The 23,709-nt window shown below is 40.7% G+C and overlaps 1 long non-coding RNA gene across 1 annotated transcript; it reads left to right on the top strand.

The window, feature by feature from the left end:
- The first annotated feature begins 15,663 nt into the window (after positions 1-15,663).
- On the top strand, positions 15,664-22,567 carry LOC132407147 (uncharacterized). Its single transcript, XR_009516379.1, has 3 exons — positions 15,664-15,708; positions 18,568-18,678; positions 21,915-22,567. It is a non-coding gene; the product is annotated as an uncharacterized LOC132407147 (long non-coding RNA).
- Positions 22,568-23,709: the final 1,142 nt, after the last annotated feature.

Here is a 23,709-nt window from a genome sequence, read left to right as displayed (position 1 = left end):
TCACGAACGTCTTGCTTTGAAATAAAACATGAAAAAATAAATCATATCTCTCCAAGTTGTATCTGGCTTTTGTATAAACTTAGATTCAAATGTTGGTGATATGTGCTTGAGGAAACAGCAAGGAGACTTCAGGAGAAAAAAGGCTGTGTTGACCAGACCTTCACACTGGGTAACATAATAGATGAGTGCGCAGAGACGCAGTGACAAATGTATTAGAGACAGAACAATCCATAATAACTGTGCAAATAGATTACAGGATCAATAAGCAAGCAAGGGCAAGTTCCTTAATATATATAGCTATTCTAACACACACTGCATACAGTAGCCAATAAGTGAAAAAGACCAGAAATATGCTAGATTGAAAAAGGAAATTGAAAGACTATGGAAAATATTCCGGATATACTGTCCAAATAGTAATATTTGGTATCTGGTATCATCCCAAGGTCATTAGACAATTAGAAGTATACAGGAACAATGATGTAGATCTTCCGACAACTCAATTCTAAACATCCCTGGAATACCAGGTGTCCCCCGTTTTCGAACGTTCGTTTTACTACATCTCGTTGTTGCGAAAGACCTGTTTTCGCAAACAGAAGATGCTAAGACTGTTACGAAAAAAGGCAGCGCGCGCCCGGAGAGGCCAAGCCGATCTCCTAGAACTGCATTCGAGCCGGAATTGCTTAAACACGTGCCCGTGAGCATCTGTCCTTTATGTCGATTTATTTTGTGCATCCTCACCAGAGTGACGTGTTGAGCTGGTAAAGTGAGAGATGGAAACTAGAATGGTAAGTGATGGGTGGCGGAAGGGGAAGGATTACTAGAAGTTGATCCCATCAGGTTGGAGTCAACCCAGAGTGAATATAAAGTGCTGCGTTTCCAACCTGAGTGTGGCCTGATCGTGGAAGAAGGGGAAATCATGGTCTGACATGTCGGAATAGAAAAGAGAGGTAGAATTCAAATGAGTGGCCACCGGGAAATTTCACTTCTTGTGTCAGAGCGAAGGTGCTCGATGAAGCGTTCTCCCAATCTACGTCTGGTCTCACAGAAGAAGGAAACAAAACAGGAAGCCATGAAGGGGTCACTTAATACAATATGTAACCCCAACAGAACCGCATTTGAAGTGTCGCCTCACTATTTGAGGCCAAGAATGGTCATAAGGGAGGAGGTGTAAGGGGTAAATGTAGCACATGTTCTGTTTGGAATAATAAGTGCCTGGAAAGTGATCGGTTGTGTGGGACGAGTAGACAAAGGATTTGCATATGGTCGCCCTGTGGAGAACGGAATCTGGACGGGGGAGTAGGGAAATATATATATGGTGGTGGGATCCTGTGGGAAATGATATGCTGAATCCGGAGGCACTGGGGTTGTACATGACAGCAAAGGGATGAAGGGAAATGGAAGAGTTGTGGGTGAGGGCACAATTGATGGTGGAGGAAAGAAAGTTCCGTTCCTTGAAGTAGTGGTATATCTCACTAGTTTTGGAATGGAAAGGTTCATCATGAGAGAAGATGGAGAAACTGAGAAAACGGAATGGCGTTATTACAAGTGACAGTGTGCGAAGAGGTGTAGACCAGATAAAAGTGAGAGTCAATGGGGTTATAAAATATATCTGTAGTTAGACTGTCTTCAACAACTGAGATAGCTGTCAAGAAAGGGGAGACATATTTCAGAAATAGAACAAATAAATTTGAGGCCAGGGTGGACGTTGGAGGCAAAGTTGGTGAAATTGACGAGCCTTGTACTCGTGCAGGAAGCAGCGCCATAGCATTTGACAAAGTAATGTTGGAGGAGTTGGGGAGCGATGCTGGTGTAATATTTGGACAATGTCTTTTCCACATAGCCAACGAAAGATCAGACATAGCTAGGACTCATGCGATTGTCTATAGCTGCACTTTGGGTTTGCAGGAAGTCAGAGGATCCAAACGAGAAATTGTTGAAGATGAGTTCCAGATCTGCCAGACAGTGGACAGTGCAAATATTTGGGTCTGTTGTCCAGGAAGGAGTGGACGGCATTAAGACCATCCTGATGGAGAAAAGAAATGTACAGAGACTGGACATCGATTGTGAAATTGAAACCATCTGGGTCATAGATTTTAAGTTTATTGAAGCGGTCTGAACCAAGATTACTCCGTTTCCTCTTATTCTGACTTCATCCCCTTCCTATCCAGTTTTGATGAACGATCTCGAACCGAGACGTCGACTATTTATTCCGTTCCAGAAATGTTGCCTGGCTTGCTGACTTCCTGACGCATATTGTGCGTGTGGCTTCGGGTTTCCAGGATCTGCAGATTTTCTGGTTTGATTGCACCTTGATAGCATTCAAGCATCAACTGTTCGGCATCCTTCATTCATTCAAGTTGTATCTGGAATTGCCACTTCGCCTGTCATGTACCTTTATGGATATTTAAGAAATTTATTGGTCACCAGTCTTGATTGCCTGTGATCTGACCTCAGCAGATTCAGCTGTCATGGTTCACCCAGGGCTCAAGGACTCACTGGTCTACAACTGTTTTTATTTTGCACGTCCGTCATGTATTCATTCAGTTTCACAGACGAAACCTTGAACACAGCCCAGTCCACCGACTCGAAGTAATCCCATGTTCACTCCTCTGCCTCCCGCGACAACCTCTCTGTTGTCCTAATCTCTGGATACTTGCTCGTTTGCATTTGCCTCTATGCAGGTAAGAGAAGGACACCCAAGTAATTAGATGTGCTTTTTGGGCATGAAAGTGTAGGCATCTCTTATCTATTTATACAGTGGTCTAGTGTGATAGGACTTCTGGTGCAACAAGTTATATGCTGAAGGTAATTGGGCGGACATTTCTTCAAACAAGCCTCACTGAATTCCCCGACTATGATTTGAAATGCTTCGAGATTGACTGTTATCCATTTGGCGATGGCATCACGCGGTATCTCAGTCGGATGACGGTGGCATGTAATCTGCGGTCAGATTCATGAAGGAAAACTCTCTTGGAAAATCGAACAGCTGGCGTTTGATCCTGAGTAGTAGAATTTCGGACGAAGAAAATCACGAGAGAACTGACACATCGGAGAAGCACAGTTGATCATGAAACCGAGTCCTTCGGCTTTTACCTTTTCCGAATCACGAGTTCGGTTCATCCTGTGTATCGAGAAGCCATCGGTCTGTTCGATTCTTAAGATATTTTGTCAGAGTGATGTCTCAGCATTGGCCGACTTGTTAGGCCGATGACAGAACAATGTTATTACTTAAGCAAATGAATTCCCCAGTTAGGCCTCAGTTATGGGCATCATGATTCACACGATTCGTTAGTTCATGAGCTGAACGCAAATTCACGTGCTGTCAGAACATTTGAAATATAATTTTCTTCATTGTTCCTGCCTTTTAGATTATATTGCCTAAATCATATCAGTAGTTTGCTGGAGTATTTTAGAAAGCAAACGAATAGTGAGAAATTAATACCGTTATGAGTTACAGACGAGAAGGAAAGCAAAATCTGAGATTCTGATTGGATCAGCCATGAACGTGAGCGAAGAATTTAGTGTCATTAAACATCGAGATGATTTGTGAGTATGCAGAGGGAAGATCGTAGTGATTTAGGATACTGATGCTAATCAATTCCTCATCTGGATCCACCCATTACTCTCCAAACTCTAAATCAAAGGCAAAAGCAGAATTACTGGGTTCAAGTCAAGACAGATGAAATCTGCTGTCTCCAGGTACAAGAATTTCCGCTAATGTTTTCGATATTTGAGACAGATGTTTCGCAGAAAAACAGATTTCAAAATTAAGGACAGCATTTTCTGTTGGTCTGCATATCAAACAGCCCATCAATGGCAGCCCATTCGAAGAACGTCTAGTGGGAACACAGAAAATCTCGTGGAAGGCATTCAAGGATGTCGTTGAAAAATTTGTTCGCAACTACAGAGCATCACACTACGTGCAGCTGCTTGACAACATACTTTAAGCATACAAGGCCATGAAATGCAGCATGTCAGTAAGAATTCATTTCCAGCATACCCATTTAGACTTCTTCTATGCAGATATTGTTGCTGTTCATAAGGATTCAAAAGGAGATTGCAGTCATGAAAAAATGGCATCAAGGCAGCTGGAATTCATCCATGCTGGCGGATTATTGTTGGACACTAATGCAAGAAGCCTCAGGCATTGAATACAAACGAAAATCTTCGGAAACTACTTTAGCCTAGTTGAATTATTGCCAGGCGTCATTACCATTATATATTTAAACGCTTTATATTCAATAAAGCTTCATCCCTTTTTTCGACAACTTTCTACCTGACACAGGTAATACAATATTATCCTTGTTTTCAACTTCAAGCAGTCTATCTCAACCACATCTGAAGAAGCAACACTTTCGAAAAGCCTTGCTTCCTACTGGTTCCATCCATCCACGACACACATATTTCACATAAAGTCTTCCCCGTCACCCATCTTGCCCTGGTTCCATCGACCCTTCACCTCCTCTAATGGCCCCCAGTATCTCTCTACTTTATTTGTTAGATTCCAGAACTGGTAGCCTTTGCCATTCTGCTTATCACCCTCCAGAATCTGTACCTAGCCTGACCTCCACAACCCCCCTTTCACGTCAGTTGCCTCGGCAGTTGAAAGTTATTCCAAATGGCATACTCATCTCGCGGATCATTAACACCTGTGGGGGATCAGGACCAGTACGGATAATGGTAAAATAAGGAACGGAATAAAATTTCATATTAAATAAATAGAAAGTTTGCTAATAGAATATAAAACAAAAAAGACTAATGGACCAACTGGCTGGATTATTGAATATGGTATGCCCGGAATATCCAGCAAACCAGATTAGCACAAAAGTACACTGCAGATGTTGTGGTCAAAGCAACATGTACAACACGCGGAAGAAACTCAGTGGGTCGGGCAGCATTCGTGGAAACGAGCAATCAACGTATCGGGCAGAGACCCTTCGTCAGGACTGAAGAGGGAGGGGGCAGGGGCCCTGTAAAGAAGGTGGGGGGGGGTGTGGGAAGGAGAAGGCTGGTAGATGCCAGGTGAAAAAAACAATCAGATGAAAGATCAAGGGGTGGGAAGGGGGAAGCAGGGAGGGGATAGGCAAGAAAGGTGAAGAAGGAATATAAGGGGAAAGCACTGTGTAGGAGAAGAAGGCAGAATTATAAGAGAGGTGATAGGCAGCTTGGAGGAAGCGAGTGAAACTGGGACGGGGGAAGGAGAGGGAGGGAATTATTGGAAGTTGGAGAATTCCATGTTCATGCCAAATATACACGCAGATCAAGAGAATTAACACTTCAATTTTCATTATTTTCTCAGACTTCTGTTTCAGTACATCTAACCCCATATTCATTAATTAGGAATCCAAGGAATTAAATTAACATCGAAAGAAGTGAGTACATTCTTTGTGTTTTCCGTTCCTACTTTATCTGCCCATTTGAAAGGCATCTGCTCTTGTTCAAGTCCGACGAAGTTTCGTATCCTCTCAAGACAGATATATATTTTCACTTCCTGTTTAAAAGTCACCAATGGAAATATTTGCATGCGAGCTTCTGCAAGTTATTCGAACAAATGATGTTCGGAATAGAATTTTAATTCATCGGTCAGTTTGACAAGAACACATTTGGACCTAGTGTTTATAGGAACTAATACCCTACCTGAAAATAGAATTGAACTCAGTAAACTGCTGATGACATCATGGAAAATCTGTGGTCAAAGATTTCTTCTCTCTGAAACTTGTATGTAGCAGACAGCTCGAGTTATCACAATTGACGCTTAACAGTAAGTCAATAAGTTTAATTTAAGTAACTTATTTGATACCTTGCTTCCGTCAGCTAGATGTTTCTAAAGTTATGCTGTAACGTCTATACTTCCTGCTTCTGAACCGTGTTCATTCTAGAAATAAATATATAAAACAATTCCCAAAAACAGCTAAATAGCTGATACTTATGTGTGAGTCATTCTCTGAGAGTATTGAATAGAAACAAATTACTTTGCAGATCAAAGGACATTGTAAACCGATGGCAGGAGGAAAACATTCCTCTTTCTGATTAACTAAATGAACGACCTCAGCTAGTAAATATTCAATTTAATTTGACATTGTGTTCCCGACAGACAGCTTGGCCGAAAGTCACATTCCTGTGCTGTACTCGTCCATTGTTATATTAAAAAACTGTTAAGGGAAGAAGAAACAGGTATACAACATTAGATGAAGCTGCAGCTTCGAAAGTTGCCTTTTTATCTAAAGTTTTCAATTACATTTTTAAAGACTCGAATGAAAGAGGAAGTAAAGTTATGTTGCTTTGTATTCGGCATATATCGCTAGATCATTAATCGGAAAGCAGGGCAATTAATGCAAAGCAGCATTGGAGATGTTTGCAATGCGAAATTAAGCAGAAAAGACGTAGAAATCTGCAGATGCTGGAAATTCAAGCAACGCACACAAAATGCTGGTGGAACGCAGCAGGCCAGCCGGCATCTTTAGTGAGAAGCACTGTCGACGTTTCGGACCGGCATCCCGCGTGGCCTGCTGCTTTCTACCAGCATTTTGTGTGTGTTGCTTAAGCAGACACCATCGGGAACCTTCTTTCAAAGGGAGAAAATACAAATCATTTCTCTTCATGACCTAGTGAAAATTCATCAACCTGAAGTGTTCACACTATTTTTGTCAGCAGACGCTGTGTGACTTATTGAGTGCATCCTAAGCCTTCCACTCACTAGTAGCAAACAGTAGCTTTCATTTTGAAGTTAACTAATGCCAGTTCAGCTCCCTATTATGCATTGAAGAATAATGAACATTCAGTTGAAACATTTATCCTAAAGGAACATTGCTGAAAAATTTCTGAATATTTTTGTAATGAAGGCGGAGGCATTTAAATTAACGATATTGCAAAGGATTATCTCGTCCGTGGTATAAAGTTCTCTCACTAATTAGAAATCTAGATTTACATTCAATCATTTGGCCTAACCACAGCTCTGTTTAACATTTAAAGACATCTTGATTTTTTTCTGAGATTATCAAGTATTAAAGCATTTGAAACTTTATAATAACAATGAATTAAACGCTTAAAAAAAAGAACAAAAGGCTGATTGCCAAGGCGGAAATAGCTCGTAGTAGACTGCACAGTTTTAAGATGCTTGCAAATAGTTACAAAGGGCATGTCAGAGGTAGGTTTTTACACAGACAGCGATAGGAGCGTGGAATAGGCTGCCGGCGACGGTGGTGGAGACAGGTATATTAGGGTCATTTAAGAGACTCATGGATAGGTACCTGGAGCTTTTTAAAATATAGAGCTATGGGTAACCATAGGTAATTTCTAAGGTAAGGACATGTTCGGCACAGCTTTGTAGGGTGAAGGGCCTGCATGGCGCTGGAGGTTTTCGTTGTTTCTAAAGTATCTTACGCTTTCCTGTACTTTTCTGCCCCAGTAAAGGCTGAACAAGTTTATTCTGGTGAAAATATAGAGATGTAGGGTGTATCACTAAAGCGTGAAAAACTACAAATATATTGGCAGTCTTATTCAATTGTTACATCAGAGCCACAAGGACAATCTCAACCGTGCTCAAATGAGGTAAATTTTTATCAGCCAACTTGATTTTAATTGTTTAGTAATCGGTCCAAGTTACTGCTCTATTCTTACAGACCATGAAACATCGACTATTGGAGAACAGTGAGTGGTTCATTGAAACTAATCACAGTATTCTCATCTTTAGAATTAATGTGACGAGAAAAAGGAAAATCTGAAGATCAAGGCAGAAATCTCGGCAGAAATTTTACCTTCTGGAAATAGTGTTTTCTTCCGCAGCCAATTTTTTTGTGTTCGGTATTACAAATTACCTGCAATGTAAAACTAAGCTATCTCTCATTATAATAGTCTCCAGATCCACAGCAAAACGACGTTCACAATGTCCATGTCCTATCCCGGATAAACTCCTCAAGAAACAGACGTCAATTACATCCCGTGGGATCCACTAAACAAAATATATGCCACCTATGAACAACTTTAGTTCCCAAACAGCTACATCATTTCAGATCTGAGAGGATAGGAGATGCAACTTAATAACGGTGACAAAGCTTCTGTGAAAACAGTATAACATCCCAAACGCTTCGTGGAAATTCGGAAATATAACTGTTCAAACTATCGAGGCGTTTGGCATGTTAATCAGAATCTTAACTCCGTTCGTAGGAAGCACATGGGAGCTCAGTATTGTTTCATGGCCAACTAAAATGGGTTTGAATATTCAGTGTTGTCATTTTATAAATGGATAACAATTTATGCCCTGTCAGGTTAGAAACAAAGGTGCGTGTTAATGTTTTTCTTTTCTGTACCTGGCTTATTTTTTTTTTTTGCTCAATGGACTAACCTATTGTCTCCCGTTTACTATGTGGAAATGTAGGATATATATTGAAATAGCAGCATTTCCGGTAACGCCAGTGCTCGGGCTTATTGGATTTTAAATGGAACCTCGGAACTGCAATCAATCATTTGAGGCTTCCTCGATGCGCCCTTTATAGATTTCATCGCAGTAACTTTTGAATCTCTGTCATCATTAAACTGTATAACTTGCTGTTGGAACTCTAAGCTCTCTCTTTATGTGATCAAAATCCTATACCCTGAATCTATTTCTATCACAGACAGCATTTGCTGCTGTTTTTCGCTGAGTTCCTCGTGCGAGCTGATCAGAGCAGAGAGTAAGGAACCCGAGTATTGTGGGGCCTCCTTTGAAAAAAAAAGCAAGAAATCTGTCAGTACAGATTTGTAGAGTATAGATTTGAATTTATATCTCAATAAAGATTTGGATAATTCCTGATTTCAGCAAGAGGGCAAAACTTCCAGCATCATCTCAAAGGCACTAGGAAGGGATGTAAACAGTTAGAACTGTAAGCGTTCCTATTTTCCTACCTGCCCAGGCAGATTTTGAATCTGAACCATATTAGTCTGCATTGCGGTGGCGTCATCCTACGTCATGTTTACATAATTAATACATTTCCTCACGAAGACCTTTTCCTCCAGCAATTGCTTTTAAAATACTACTTGCATTGCAGGAATTGGTCGATTCGGTTTCTGTAAGATGTTGGAGAAATTCCCGGTTTCGTACATTGCGCTTCTGGCTATTACTTGGCTAAGTATGCTGATTTATACTTGCCGCTTCCGAACTGAATATTCTATTTTAGAATATTTAATCCTGGATGCCCGCAGCATATCTGGTTACAGTGTTTCAGCTATTCGTCCGTCTTTCGCTCTTAGAAGTCCAGTGACGTACGTTTTTAGTTTTTGTTAATTCATCGTGTTTAACTGTTACTAACACTGTTGCTTATTTTTCCGGCAGCCGTCAAAGTGACTGCGGGCGAAGTATCTCAGTTCCCTAGGGACCTGGACGTCCCGGGTGGTGCGAATGCTACCATGTTCTGCAAATTTCCACTATCACAAGATACTGTTGACGTTCGTTGGCGGAGGCAAGGCGGGAAGGCATTTTTAGAAGAGAACAGCAGAAGACAAATTCCTGTAGAAAGGGGAAGGGGAACACTTGTACTTTGGAATGTCACAGTCGCCGACTCCGGACTGTATTACTGTGAAGTAAAGTTTCAGGAACAATTTATCAGGAGTAGCTGTGGCACCAAGCTTACTGTATTCGGTGAGTGCAGGTGTTTGGAGATTTTCGGCACTGTGCATTTTGCATTAAGCAAGGTTAGGATTGTTTTGCAAGCAAGAGACTGGCATAATGTTAATATTAATATGAATAGCTGGAGTTGGATAATTCGATTCGTCATCTTAGAGGATGCAAATTATTAATACTTAAATAGAATAATATCTATGCAGCAGCAAAATGTACCATTTCCACATCAACAAGTAGAGAGGAATAATACTCAGCTCCAAACGAGTTAATTCCAACATCAAGTAACAATTTGTTGCATGCACTGCAAATTGTCATTCCAACTTTTGTCAAGCAGGATTAGCAATTCTATACTTCTTTCACCACACAAAACGGGGAGATATATAGTCCTCTCAAAATCGAGATGAATTTTGATAGTAAAGGGCAGAGAGTCGAGCGTAAACCCGCATTCAACACTTCCACAAAACCATCACCGTCTGAGTGAAGACGTTTTCCGTCAGGGTCGCCTTTAATACTTCTCATTTCACACTTAAGCTATGACTTCTAATTACATTCTTAGCCAGCCTCAGTGGATGAAGTAGGATTAGATGGACCATATCTATATTCTTCCTAATTTTGTATACCTCTATCAAATGTTCGCTCATTCTCTTAAGAATCATGGAAGAATATCCTAACCTGTTAAACTTTTCCTCATAATTTATATCCTCAAATTCATGCCACATATTTTTTTAAGTTTTCTTTGTACTAATTCAATCTTATTGATAACCTTCCTGCAGATACGTAAGCAGAATTGCGAACAATATTCCAGAATTGTTCTCACTAATGTCTAATACACCTTCAGCATAGCAACCCAATTTCTACACTCAATACTCTGATATATGAAGGCCAATATGACAAAGGTTATCCTAACGACACCATCTGACTTTGACTCCAGTTTCAACGAATTATCGATCTATATTCCAAGAGCATTTTTCACGACACTCAATGCCAGTCTCGTTCATTGGGTATATTCGAGAGTGGTTTGTCTTCTCAAAGTGCAATAGCTTATAATTACTCTCATTAAATTCTAGCTGCCATTTTCAGCCCACCTGGTCCATAACTCGCTTTGAGCTTTGATAGCCATGCGACCCAGCATTAATCAGAGGCCTTCGTTCAAACAACAAATATCTACTATCATACTCTGTCTTTTCCCGCGAAGTCAATGTTGGATACAACTTACTTCTTCATCCTGCATGCCAAGCAAACGTACTTGATAAGCCCACCACCCCAATGCAGGACTGTTCTAAAAGCTAAAATCCATGTTGACCAAATCCACTGTTATCCTTCGTCAAGATCAATGGTAATCCGCTCGAAAAGCTTATTAAGATTGTTTAAACACAGCCTACCTTGCACTAAATAATATTGTATATTCCCAATAAAGCCCAGTTTATCTATTTATTTATATATCCCATTGTTTAGAATAACTTTCAATAAATTACCCACTTTCCTGTAATACCAGCTAGTCTATAATATCCTGGCTTATTCCAAGAGTCTACCATTAACAACAGCAAAACTAGAGACATAATTGGAGAGCTAGTTCTTGGAAAACTGAAAGGTCTGAATGTACTTAATTGACCTGGACCAGATGATGTACATCCCAGGATTTTGATAAAAGTTGCTGATGAGATTGCAGAGGCATTACTAAAGGACTTTCGAGAATTACTAGATTCCTGAATGGCTCTGATAGAATGGAAAATTGCAAATGTCACTCAACTCTTCAAGAAGGCAGAGAGGCAGAAAATGGAATCTGTAGGCTAATCAGACTACCTCACTGGTTGACAAGATGGTGAGGCCGTTATTAAGGATCAGGTCTTATGTTACTTGGAGCACACAATAAAACACATCATATTCAGCATGATTTACTGAAGGGAAACTCTCGCCTAAGAAATGTGATGGAATTATGTGACGGAATGTGAAGCAGGATAGATAAAGATAGGTAGAATCGTTTGTTGTGTACTTGGATTTTCAGAAGACCTTTGACAAGGTACCGTGCACAAGGCTGGTTAACAGGCTACGAGCCCAAAATTTTGCAAGAAAGATTCCAGGATGGATAAAGCAGTGGCTGGTTTGAAAGAGACAAAGAATGGGAATAAAGGCAGCATTTTCTGGTTGACTGCCCGTGACTAATGGTTTTCCACAGGGGTCCGTGTTGTAACCGATCCTTTTAAGGTTGTATGTCAATGATCTGGATTATGGAATTGATGGCTTTGTTGCAAAGTATGCAGACGATATGAAGATAGGTGGACAGGCATGTAGTGATTTGGAAATAGAGAGGGCACATAAGGACATAGACGGATTCGGAGAATAGTCAAAGAATTTGCAGATGGAATACAGTGTCGAGAAGAGTGTGGTCATGCACTTTGGTAGAAGGTGTGCCAGCTTTGACTGTTTTCTAACTGGATAAAAAATACAAAAACATAGAGGTGTAAAGGGAGTTGGGAGTCCGTGTGCAGTATTCCATACAGGTTAATTTGAAGGTTGAGTCTGTGTTCAGGGAGGTAAATGGAATAAGAGCGCTCATTTCAAGAGGACTAGAATAAAATAGCAAGGATATGAGGGTGAGACTTTATAAAGCACAGGTAAGGCGCCATGACACATCGTGAGCCGTTTTAGACCCCTTATCTTGAAAAGAATGTGCTGAAACTGGAGAAGGTTCAAAGGAGGTTCAGAGCAATGATTCCATAATTAAATAGCTGATCATATGAATGCGTTTTATGGCTCTGGGCCTACTTTCACTAGAATTCAGAAAAAAAGGACGACTACATTGAAACCTATTGAAAGATGGCAATACTTGATAGTGTGGATCTGGGGAGGATGTCTCCTATGATGGGAGAATATAGACCAGAGGACCCAGACTCAGAATACAGGGGAATCCTGTTATAAAGGAGATGAAGAGGAATATCTATCGCTAGAGTGTGGTGAATCTAATTCGGCTCCTATATGAAATAGTCATATGGTCTGAAAACAGTAGTTATACAGTAGCCTTCCGACACCTCTCCCACGAGTAAGGACATTCTGAATACCTCTATCAGGCCATTTTCACTTTCTACACTAGCTTCCAATGAGGTCAGATGGGACATCTTGCCATGTTCTGGGGACTTCTGCACATGGATCCTCTAATATGTGCATGGCATTGGGCTATGACATTTCTTCTATTTTGCCTTAGTTGTATAGTCTCTATGTACGTCTCCCGAGTAAATACAAATGGAAATATAGCAGATCTCCCCACATCTCCTTCTGCTCCATGCATTGTTGAACCCGCTGGTTTTCAAATGGATAAATAATTTCTGTCGCTCTCCCTTTATGCTGAGTGTATTTGCATAAGCCCTTCGATGTTTTCCCCCATAGGATTCCTTTCACCGAGAATCTGAGAAGTCCAAGAACGTTGAGGTCAGTATAGGCAACCGAGAGCTCCAGATGGCTTTTCTAGGCAGAGCAGAATCCTACCTGCTGTGATAAACGGATAAAGCAATCTAACTATCGAATTGCCCCTGGTAGACACCGACCATAGCCGTAGCGGAAGCAGTCCACATTTACAAAACCTTAACATTTTGCTCATCATTTCCACAAACGATCCTATAGCAGCACTAAGTCACTGTCGACAATTTTGGTGGAGGACTTCAGCTGTTAGAAAGAATGGAACTAAAAAATCAATGCCGCTAATACTAATTTGCATTTGCGTTCCTGGTTGTTTCACGGAGGAGATGATTTGCCACATTCAATATGGGGGATCTGTTGCAGGAATGCTTCACTTTCAGTGGATAGCTCCGTTACTGAATGTTTATGACTTGAAATCTCAAGCCCAAGATCCGGAACACCCTGAGCAGTTGAGCGACCAGAATATTAAACTCCATGTGCATTTGTACTATAGAAATCTGTGATATTTTGGGTTTTGTAGCACAGCCTTGATACGAAATGCAAAATCCAAAAGTAGCCAGCTTTCCAAAGCTAACGGTCGCCACAAGCCCAAATGTGCAATAAAGCTCAAATACCATTCAAAAGAGAAAGTCTTCTGCACTTCGGACCTCTTAGCTTCGCCGTTGAGGTGTATTCTCTGAACTCTTCTTTTCATCCATTTCCCAAGGTATTTTACTTTGCTTGTTTTGTGACTCTCTGTGCAAGATGGTAACTGCATGTCTTGTGTGTGACTACATATACTGTACTGTATTTGCAAATTTGCCCAAGAAGAACCATGTTTCGCTTAGAGATGTGTGTGTATAGTTGAGCTACAAGGAACAGAATGTGAAATTGAAATAATTTATTAAATACTGGTTAATACTGGCGGGTAACCTATTTGAAAGTTGAGTGTCATGCTAGTTGATGGGGAAATGAAGGAATCTACCTGCATTGAAATGGATCGAAAATACCCAAGATAACTTTCTTTTTATTCAAGCTCCTCCAGCTCCATTGGAAATTGTTCCTGTTGGAGGACTTTCGTCTCCTCGAAAGCTCCTTTGTAAAACGGCTGCCTTCTACCCGGAGAAATTAGTAATCGTTTGGCAAAGAAATAACAAGCAAATTCGAACTGGAATAAAATTTTCGACAAACCGGAGCTTGAATGGCTTGTACGAAGCTTTTAGTTCATTGGAAATCACGCAGACTCCTTGGGGAAAAGACGTTTACACCTGCCTGGTATCGCATGTCTCCCTCACGGTGACTGCCAGTTTCAGCTACATCCTGGAGCAAGGTAAGATGGCGTCTTGATGAAGTCCTGACGTTGGATCTGGACCTTAAGTGTCGACAATTTAGATCTGCCTGATCGGCTGAGTTCTTTCAGGATTTTATGAGTTTCTCTGGATTTTAGGATGTTCAGAATCTTTTGCGCTCAATATAAGATGGAAGAGCTTACAAATCATAGTGGTGGGGTTAATAAGCCCTTGTAAGAACAGTAACTGAACAGCTACCCAAACACGGTGGAATGGCTGTTTTTAAAGCTTAGTAATGGACAGTGAATATTCAACGTGAAAGCTGTTCAAAAGCTAATGTGTTATTCCGTTAGCTTAAATCGTGTAGGACTAATTAGGGAATTGAATTCGTGCAGTATTTGTGAGGTAGCAAACTTCTGAACATTTGCCGAAATGGCGACAAATTAAACATTAGACTTTAGAACACATCGTGATATAACAAAGGTCGACATTTGCATTGTGTGTCTTATGATATATTTTCAGTTATTGTGCAGTGAAATTTGAAAGGAGCCTATAAAATATTTAACATTGTTAATTGACATATGTGCATTTGTATTTAGTTCTATAAATGCTTCACAGTTTCTTGTCTCCCCCCAGTCGATCCAGAAGGCCCTGAAACTAAATTCATTCTGGCATGTGCAGCGGGCGGATCGGCAATCTTAGTTCTGATAATAGTTTTGGTGAAAGTCAAGTTCAAAAAATCGCACGGTAAGAACCCTGATCGCTGAGAAATGTCAGCTCTTCTCGTGCAATATAGACGCGCTAAAGATATTTAACTTCAAAAAGAATAAATGTTATTACAGCATGATTAGACATAGATTGTGATATTCGGACCTGATTACATTGATAATCATCAGGCACAACACAAGCTGGATCTTAAAATGCAATGATTTCACCAGTGCACTCTCCGGAATTTCATGCTATATCGTGATCATAAATGTCGTTATATCCCTTTGGAATACTTCAGATATCGTTTTCAATAGAATGGCAGATCCAATTTTGAAAAGTAAGCAAATGGGTGTAGGTCTAGGCTTACTGTGACTGTAAAAAGAACATTGACTAACTCGTGTATGCCTTATTGATTTTAATTTCCATCTTAGCGACAGTATTCCAATATAATACCGCTACTCACGTGCTGTTACACTTTACAGCTTTGTTAAATGTCGAAGACACTTGAGCGTAGTGCCGTGATGCTGATGCATTGTATTAAGACAACTGATAACACAAAATACATTTTAAAAATCCATAAATTCAGCAGTTTATCGTATGCGATGAATTCGATTGCTGTCTAACGAATAATGTCCGATTTTTATAATGCAAATGATTTATTTTATTTTTTCTTAAGGGAGCAACACAAGTTCTTTGGACAGATGTCAGAATGAAGAGACGGTAGGTGAAGTGGCTTGTCTTTTTTCAGAGTGGCGTATACATATAGCAGCGTATTTATATATTTACTTTGTTCTAACATTTGGAATTCCGTAGGGAAGAATGAACCCGCCGACAGCTCTTTATTTTGAAGTATATATCCAAGATGGTTTTGAATATTCCTGTTGAATCTGGTTCACATAGACTTTCAGGATTCCACACTAGCTCATAACCGGGTGCACTATGATGAAAGATAATATATACATATGTAAGTTAGGCTGTTAATCATACTTCGTGTGACGAATCATTAAATACAAATTTAAGGTTGAGATTTTTTTTAGATGTCAAATGTCGGTTTAAGAGAATAACGGTGTACTGGTCAATGGAGAAAAGACAGTACACGCACGAATCATGTCGCGATATATGTTACATTGATTTGTCAGCACGGTAGGCAAGATTAAAAATGCAATGAAATCTAGTTTTGGAAAGTCATACGCAGTTTTTAACCCCGATTCCCAACAACGATGTACAGAGCAGTGCATAACCTGCAATGGAATCCTATATGCTTCCAATAAACCGTGCAGGGCCTGGTGCATAGTGATACGCGCATGTTAACGAAACTCCATGCTCCATGAGGCTAAGCTGAATGATTACTTTCCGCAGGTTTGAAAATAATGCCTGAAACTTATAAATGTATTGTATGCATTTTGGATTTCATCCAGAATTAAAACTCTCTAACGATATATTGAAAAGAGAAAACGTTGTCCTTTCAGGTTGAAAACCTTTCCCCATAGAGCGACATAAACGTTAAGTGTTTCTCTTTTGCTCTCGTGTTTCCCGATCTACTGTGTGTTTTATTTGTTTGTTTTACTTCAGAGTTTTAGCAATTCAATGTTATTAAACGTGTTCCACCTGGATTCTCCTGTTAGCATTTATTAGATCTTTATTGGTTGTATAACCACCTGTCTAGGGCTGGAAACGACTTTTTGTCTTCCATTAATCGCCTTCCCAATTTTTGCGCATATTTTTACTTTTCCGTAAGGGTAGCTGCTGCAGCATCTTTTCTAATCACCATAACAAGGTTGTCGTATATCACTGGCGTCATGATAGTAGAACTCCGTTGAAACTTCCATCAGCGTTGTTAGCCCTTCCTGAATGAAGAACCGCTTCTGAGAGTAATATTTATGTTGAAGCAAGAACGTTCCAGATAACTTTATTACTGTTGATTTATTGCTCTGGAATGCTATGCCATTATTTCAGCCAGAACAAACGCTATTTTAAAGATTTACTGCGACGGGCATGTCCAAATGCTGTTTATTCCATTGTAATTTTAACAGATTCACCAGGAAAACGAATCCGTTCAACAGCGGGCAAGATGCCCTTCACGTATTTGCTACCTCAGTTAAACCAGGCTGGAACAGTACATCAAGTATTGTCATTTGTTCAAATGTCCTTTATATAGATAATCCGAGTCTGAAAGGTCACAGATCCTAATTGCACCGGGGTTACGAAATCTGGTCATGCCAATAATTATAATAATTTGGTGGGGCGCATAAGTGAAACACATCGGATAAAGTTCATGCACAAAACAGAAGGGCATAAGGGTTATGACAAAACAGATGAAAAAAAAAGAGAAATGCCCAGTCCTGAGAAATCCATCCAATTGATAAAATGATCTTTAGTGGTTGTTTGGAAATCTAAAGTAAACATAGCGATTTCCAGCTGGAACAGACAGACAGACATACTTTATTGATCTCGAGTGAAATTGGGTTTCGTTACAGTCGCAACAACTAAGAATAGTGCAGAAATATAGCAATATAAAACCATGAATAAAATAATAATAAGTACGTTATTCCAGGTGGAAATAAGTCCAGGACCAGCCTATTGGCTCACGGTGTCTGACACTCCGAGGAAGGAGTTGTAAAGTTTGATGGCCACAGGCAGGAATGACTTCCTATGGCGCTCAGTTTTGCATCTCGATGGAATGAGTCTCTGGCTGAATGAACTCCTGTGCCTAACCAGTACATTATGGAGTGGATGGGAGACATTATCCAAGATGGCATGCAACTTGGACAGCATACTTTTTTCAGACACCCCCATCAGAGAGTGCATTTCCACCCCCGCAACATCACTGGCATGACGAATGAGTTTGTTGATTCTGTTGCTGTCTGCTACCCTCAGCCTGCTGCCCCAGCACACAAAAGCAAACATGATAGCACTGGCCACCACAGACTGGTAGAACATCCTCAGCATCGTCCGGCAGATGTTAAAGGACCTCAGTCTCCTCAGGATGTAGAGACGGCTTTGACCCTTCTTGTAGACAGCCACAGTGTTCTTTGACCAGTCCAGTTCATTATCAATTCGTATCTCCAGTTATTTGCAATCCTCCACCATGTCCACACTGACCCCTTGGATGGAAACGGGTCATCGGTATCTTAGCACTCCTCAGGTCCACCACTAGCTCCTTAGTCATTTTCACATTAAGCTGCAGATGATTCTGCTCACACCATGTTACCACGATTTCCCACCGTAGCCCTGTACTCTGCCTCATCTCCCTTTCTGATGCATCCAGCTATTGCCGAGTCATCAGAAAACTTCTGAAGATGGCAAGAATTTGTGCAGTAGTTCAAGTCCGAGGTGTAGATGGTGAAGAGAAAGGGATACAGGACAGTCCCCTGTGGAGCCCCAGTTTTTCTGATTACTCTGCTTGAATTGTTATCCCACCTCCAGTCAATAGACATGCACAATATTATTATACGCAGACAAGATGTTATTCAAAGCATTTTAAATCCTTTTTGTATTATTAGATACTCCGAGTGAAACTAAGTTCATGATCACTGACCTTTATATCAGTTATCAATATTAAATTTGTTTCCCTAACAGGCTGAACAAGCTGCGGTTGAGCAGACAGTTGCCTATGTTTCACTAAACTTAAGGCAGAGCAAAGGATTTCGCAAAGGTCGACAACAAGGAGAGCGCATTATCTATTCTCAGGTAAAGCAGAGAGATTGACATGAATAACATATTAATTTACTTCAGAGATATAACACGGTAACAGAGCCGCCCGGCCCAACTAGTTTGTGTTGCCGAAGTATACTCCTATGACCAATGAGCCGACACCCACGTACGTCTTCAGAATGTGGGGAAAAAACCCTACCGCCCAATGAAAATCATATGATCATGGGAAAACGTAGAATCACACTAATTACTCGGGTAGGGGAATTAAACCTGGATCACTGCTGTGTAATGGTGCTACGCCAGCTGCTACGCTACCGAGCCACGCTATATATATAAATAAAAGACCATAATATATTGAAGCAGAAGTAGGCCATTCGGATCATCGAGTGTTTTCCGCCATTCAATCATGGGCTATGGGCTGATAAAAATTCTTCCAGTTATCCCCACTTCCTTCCCTTCTCCCCATACCCTTTGATGCCCTGGCTAACCAAGATCCTATCTACCTCTGCCGCAAATGCACCCAGTAACTTGGCCTCCATAGCCGCTCAGGGCAACAAATTCCACATATTTACCATCCTGTGACTAAAGTAATTTTCATCTTTATCCAAATGGACGTCCTTCAATCCTGATGTCTTGCCCTTTTGTCCTAGACTCCCCTGCCATGGAAAATAACTTTACCAAATCTAATCTGTTCTGGCCTTTTAATACTCGGAATGTTTCTGTGAGATCCCCACTCATTCTCCTGAACTCTAGGGAATAAACATAGACGTTCCTCATACCGTAAACGTTTCATTCTTGTGAATCTTCTCTGACTGCTCTCCAATGTCAGTACATCCTTTCTGAAATAAAGAGCCCAAAATTGCAAACTATACTCTGAGTGCAGTCTCACGAAAGCCTTATAAAACCTCAACATCACCTCCCTGCACTTATATTCTATACTTATCTAAATGAATGCTAACATTGCATTCACATTCTTCACCACCGACTCAACCAGGAGTTTAACCTATCGGATATCCTGGACAGGGACTCCCAAGTCCTTTGGGATCTCTGCATTTTGAATTTCTCCCCATCCAAATAATAGGCTGCACGTTTATTTCTTCCACCAAAGTGCATCCCCATACACTTTCCAACATTGTGATGTATTTGCCATTTCTTTGCCCATTCCCCTGAACTGTTTGAGTCTGTCTGCAGGCTCTCTATTTCCTCAACACTTCCCACTCCTCCACCTATCTTTGTATTATCGATAAATTTCGCCACACATCTATTAATGCATATTCAAAATCAGAATGTACATCATAAAAATAAGAGGTCGCAACACCAACCCCTGTGGAACACTGCTGGTCACCGGCCAGAATTATGACCCTTTTCTTCCATTCTCTGTTTTCTGCCGATCAGCCAATGCTCCACCCATGCTTGTAACTTTCCTGTAATTTCATGGGCTCTTATCGTGTTAGGGAGCTTCATGTGGGACATCTTGATAAAGACAGTCTGAAAACCCAAGTATACCACATCTACCACATGTCCTTTGCCACCCTGATTGTAATTTCCTCAAAAAATTGCAGTAGGTTAATCAGGCTGACTGTTCCATACGGGAAACCATGCTGGCATTGGCCTACCTTGTCAAGTGCCTCCAGGCACTCTGTAATCTCATTCCTAGTAATCGATAACAATTCATATATATATATATGAACATTGATATCAGTAAATGTTGATACATTTAATCATCCCCTTCTCTTTTTCCTCTATTCCCAATTGTGGTTTCCTTTCACTTCCTCTCTTCTTATCTGCCCATCACCTCCACTGGTGCCCCTTCATCTTCCATTTCTTCCAGGGTCCACTCTCTCCTCCTATCCGGTTCTTTCTTGCACCATTTTCCTTTTCCACTCATCATCTCCCAGCTCCGTCGTCATTCCATCCCACAGTATCCACACACTTTCTTACTCACGTGTTTTCTCCTATCACCTGCCATCTTGTATTCTGTCCCCATCTCTTATTCTAGCTTCTGACTCCTTCTTTTGCTTTCCTGATAAACGGTTTTGGCCAGAAACATAGACAGTTTGTTTACCTTCATACATACTGCATTACCCAATAAATTAAATCATTTTTTCCTTGCATTCCTCAAGATTTCCAGCATCTGCAGAAGCCCTCGAGATTATCTTTCTTCCCTTGCTTTCACAAATTTAATTTAATTGTTAAAGGTGTGACTGGGGTTGAATCCAAAAGCAGGACACAGACACGCAATTAGGGTTGAGAGGTCCTTCCATAATCACAAATGTGGAACAGATAAGCAGGAGGAATCTCGGCACAGAGCTCTGATATGGAGTCTTGACACGGAGACAGGGTTTTGATAGAATAACTTGAAATTAGGGTGGAACTTAGAACAAACGGTTCTAAGCGGTCGGGAAACGATGTCATCACATGGGAATAGACCAACTCACTGGGGACAGAGTTATTCTCCTGCAGGCTCTGCTGGAAAGCAGGTGTACAGTAATTAAGTGAACTAGCAGCAACTGGGAATCAGGCGACAGGAATTAAGGCATAATCAAGGAGATAAAAGCGAGCTGAGGGACAGACAGACGGGACCATGACGTTCATATGTAACTTGCAAAAGAGGAAACACTGAAAAGTATGAAACGAGGAATAGCCTTCCTTTCCAACGCCAATTATCAGCTCCATAATGACGACAAATATCTGATAATAACCTAGGAACAGTGATCCAACAGAACAGTGGTTCTATGAAAATACCGAACTTTGACAACAGAGTAACCATAGGGCATGAATGAACAAAGTGCCAACGTTCATTCTATCAGTTGTGTGGTATCCACTGATGACAGTGTCTGTGTGCATTTGGACTTGTGTTGGCAGGTGTGACTGAGGAAACACCAGTAAAATCTATAGACTAAAAGGTTTCAGCAATCAAGCACATATAACACAAATATATGCTTGTATTTGAGTTAGCGAAATATTTTGTACTGTACCTGCAGCTTCAAGGAGTTACCCACTCTCCCAACTCGAATTTGTTGTTGCGGTTCATTTTAAGTAAGGAAAGAAACGCTCGCTGTTCAGTGGGTCAACACAGGCTGTTGAAGTTGAAATAGCTAATGAATCAAGAAGAGAAAGCTTGATAAAATGTTGACATAAACTTTGTGTAAAACGGCAGAAATCTGTTGATAAATTACGAGTGCATCACTAATGTATTTTACAATTTTTGATTCAACTTGTTCAACTCAATGGGTTCTCGATTAATCGTTCATTATGAAATATTTTCACAGACTAAAAGAAATGGAGCTGACAAACTGACTTACGCTGCTCTGCCCGTTCCTGATTCCAAGAACACCTCAGCATCCACACGTCAAAGCCAACTTACATTATCCGCTGATGAAAATACTTCAAAAGAACTGTGAAGCTGAAAATTCAACTGCAGTTTAGAGCTATAGAGTGTAAATGAGCGCAGACATAGGCATTGCTTCGTTTCATTTCTTGCATCCAGATAAAGACAGCTAATCGATATAATATGTGTAAGTTAGGAAGATCAGGGATCGATTTAGTCTTCGATTTGTTGGAAGCGATTATCACTAGAAAAATAAAAGTAAGTAATTTAACATAAGATTGTAAGTAAGCCATTCCGCCTCTCTCGGTTGCCCAGTCATAATTTCCATTGAACGGTCCCCGATCATTTCAGTAAAGAAAACTACTTTGCCTGCAGTACCGCCCCACCCCGAAGATATTCCGTGAAGAGTGATCAGAGAATGAAAAAAATCAAGAGATTCTTCACCACTAGCGAGAGAAAATTTGCTTCAGGATACAAAAAAAACTCCCGCTGAACGGTTATTCCTTGCTCACTTCTGTCACCGTTCAACCGAGGAAAATATAGATTTGATGATGTGAAAAAATGATGTTCTCGCGATAACACCTCTGTGTTTGAATATTGATCTTATGATGAAGAAAAATCAGTACCCTTCTGTTTCTAATACATTCACGGCTTGTTGCTCAAAATTAACTGTATAATACAACTGCACTATCACATGGTAGTAACAGAAATCCCAGGGCACCAGAAAGGCAAGAGAAATGCATCGCAATCTGTGTACCTGTCCCAGCCCACATTGAAACAGAGGGGATATGCACATGGTCACATTAAAGGAAATTAGTGTTAGACTCATCATTACATTTGACCGTAAAACGTGGACGTTGAAAAGTAGATTTATATGTGAATCACGTGTCTAGATGTGTACTCGCGAAGAATACGGTATTTTGCACAGAGCTCCTCAACAATTAGTAACTGCCCAATTGCCCAAGACAGCAAAATGAATCTGAAATATACCGAGTGCTTATTTGGCAAATAGTCCGTTGATGCTTTAACTCCGGTTCGGGTTGATGTATGTGTGACACAACTGGGTGAACATCCTGTTGTAATGATACATTTCTGTTGCTCATCAGGTCAGCGTAGATAGTGGATAAGGTGCGGGACTAAGGATGGTGGGGAGTAGGTACAGAGAACACCTTTCACCTCTTCGCTTCTCTCTATCTGCCCATCACCTCCACTAGTGCCCCTCCTCCTTCCAGGGTCCACTGTCCCCTCCTATCAGATTCCTTCTTGTACCCTTTTCCTTTCCCACCCATTACCTCCGAGCTTCTACTTCATTCCATCCTCCATCATACACACCTCTTCTTACTGCCTGCTTTCTACTATCACTTGCCATCTTGTACTCTCTTCCCATCTTTTTATTATGGCTTCTGACCCATTCTTTTGCTGTCATGATAAAGCGCTTTGGACAGAAACGTGGACAGTTTATTTTCTTGCATGCATGCTGCCTTACCTGAATGCATTACATCGGTATTTTTTTTTGCATTCTCAAGATTTCCAGCATTTACAGATTTAAATGCTGTAACCCTCGAGATTATCGTTTTTTTCCGCTTGCTTTTACAAATTTAATCACATATTTAATCTGCAAACAAGGAAACACTAAAAAGCATGGAACTGGGAATAGCCATCCTTTCCGACGTCCATTATCAGCTCAATAATGAAAACGAATATCTGATAATAACCGAGAGAAAACGAACCAACTG

Source organism: Hypanus sabinus, chromosome 17 (genome assembly GCF_030144855.1).
Source record: "Hypanus sabinus isolate sHypSab1 chromosome 17, sHypSab1.hap1, whole genome shotgun sequence".
Lineage (NCBI taxonomy): Eukaryota > Metazoa > Chordata > Chondrichthyes > Myliobatiformes > Dasyatidae > Hypanus > Hypanus sabinus.
The sequence above is the reverse complement of the archived record's forward strand: the minus strand, read 5'-3'. Positions and strand labels throughout refer to the sequence as shown.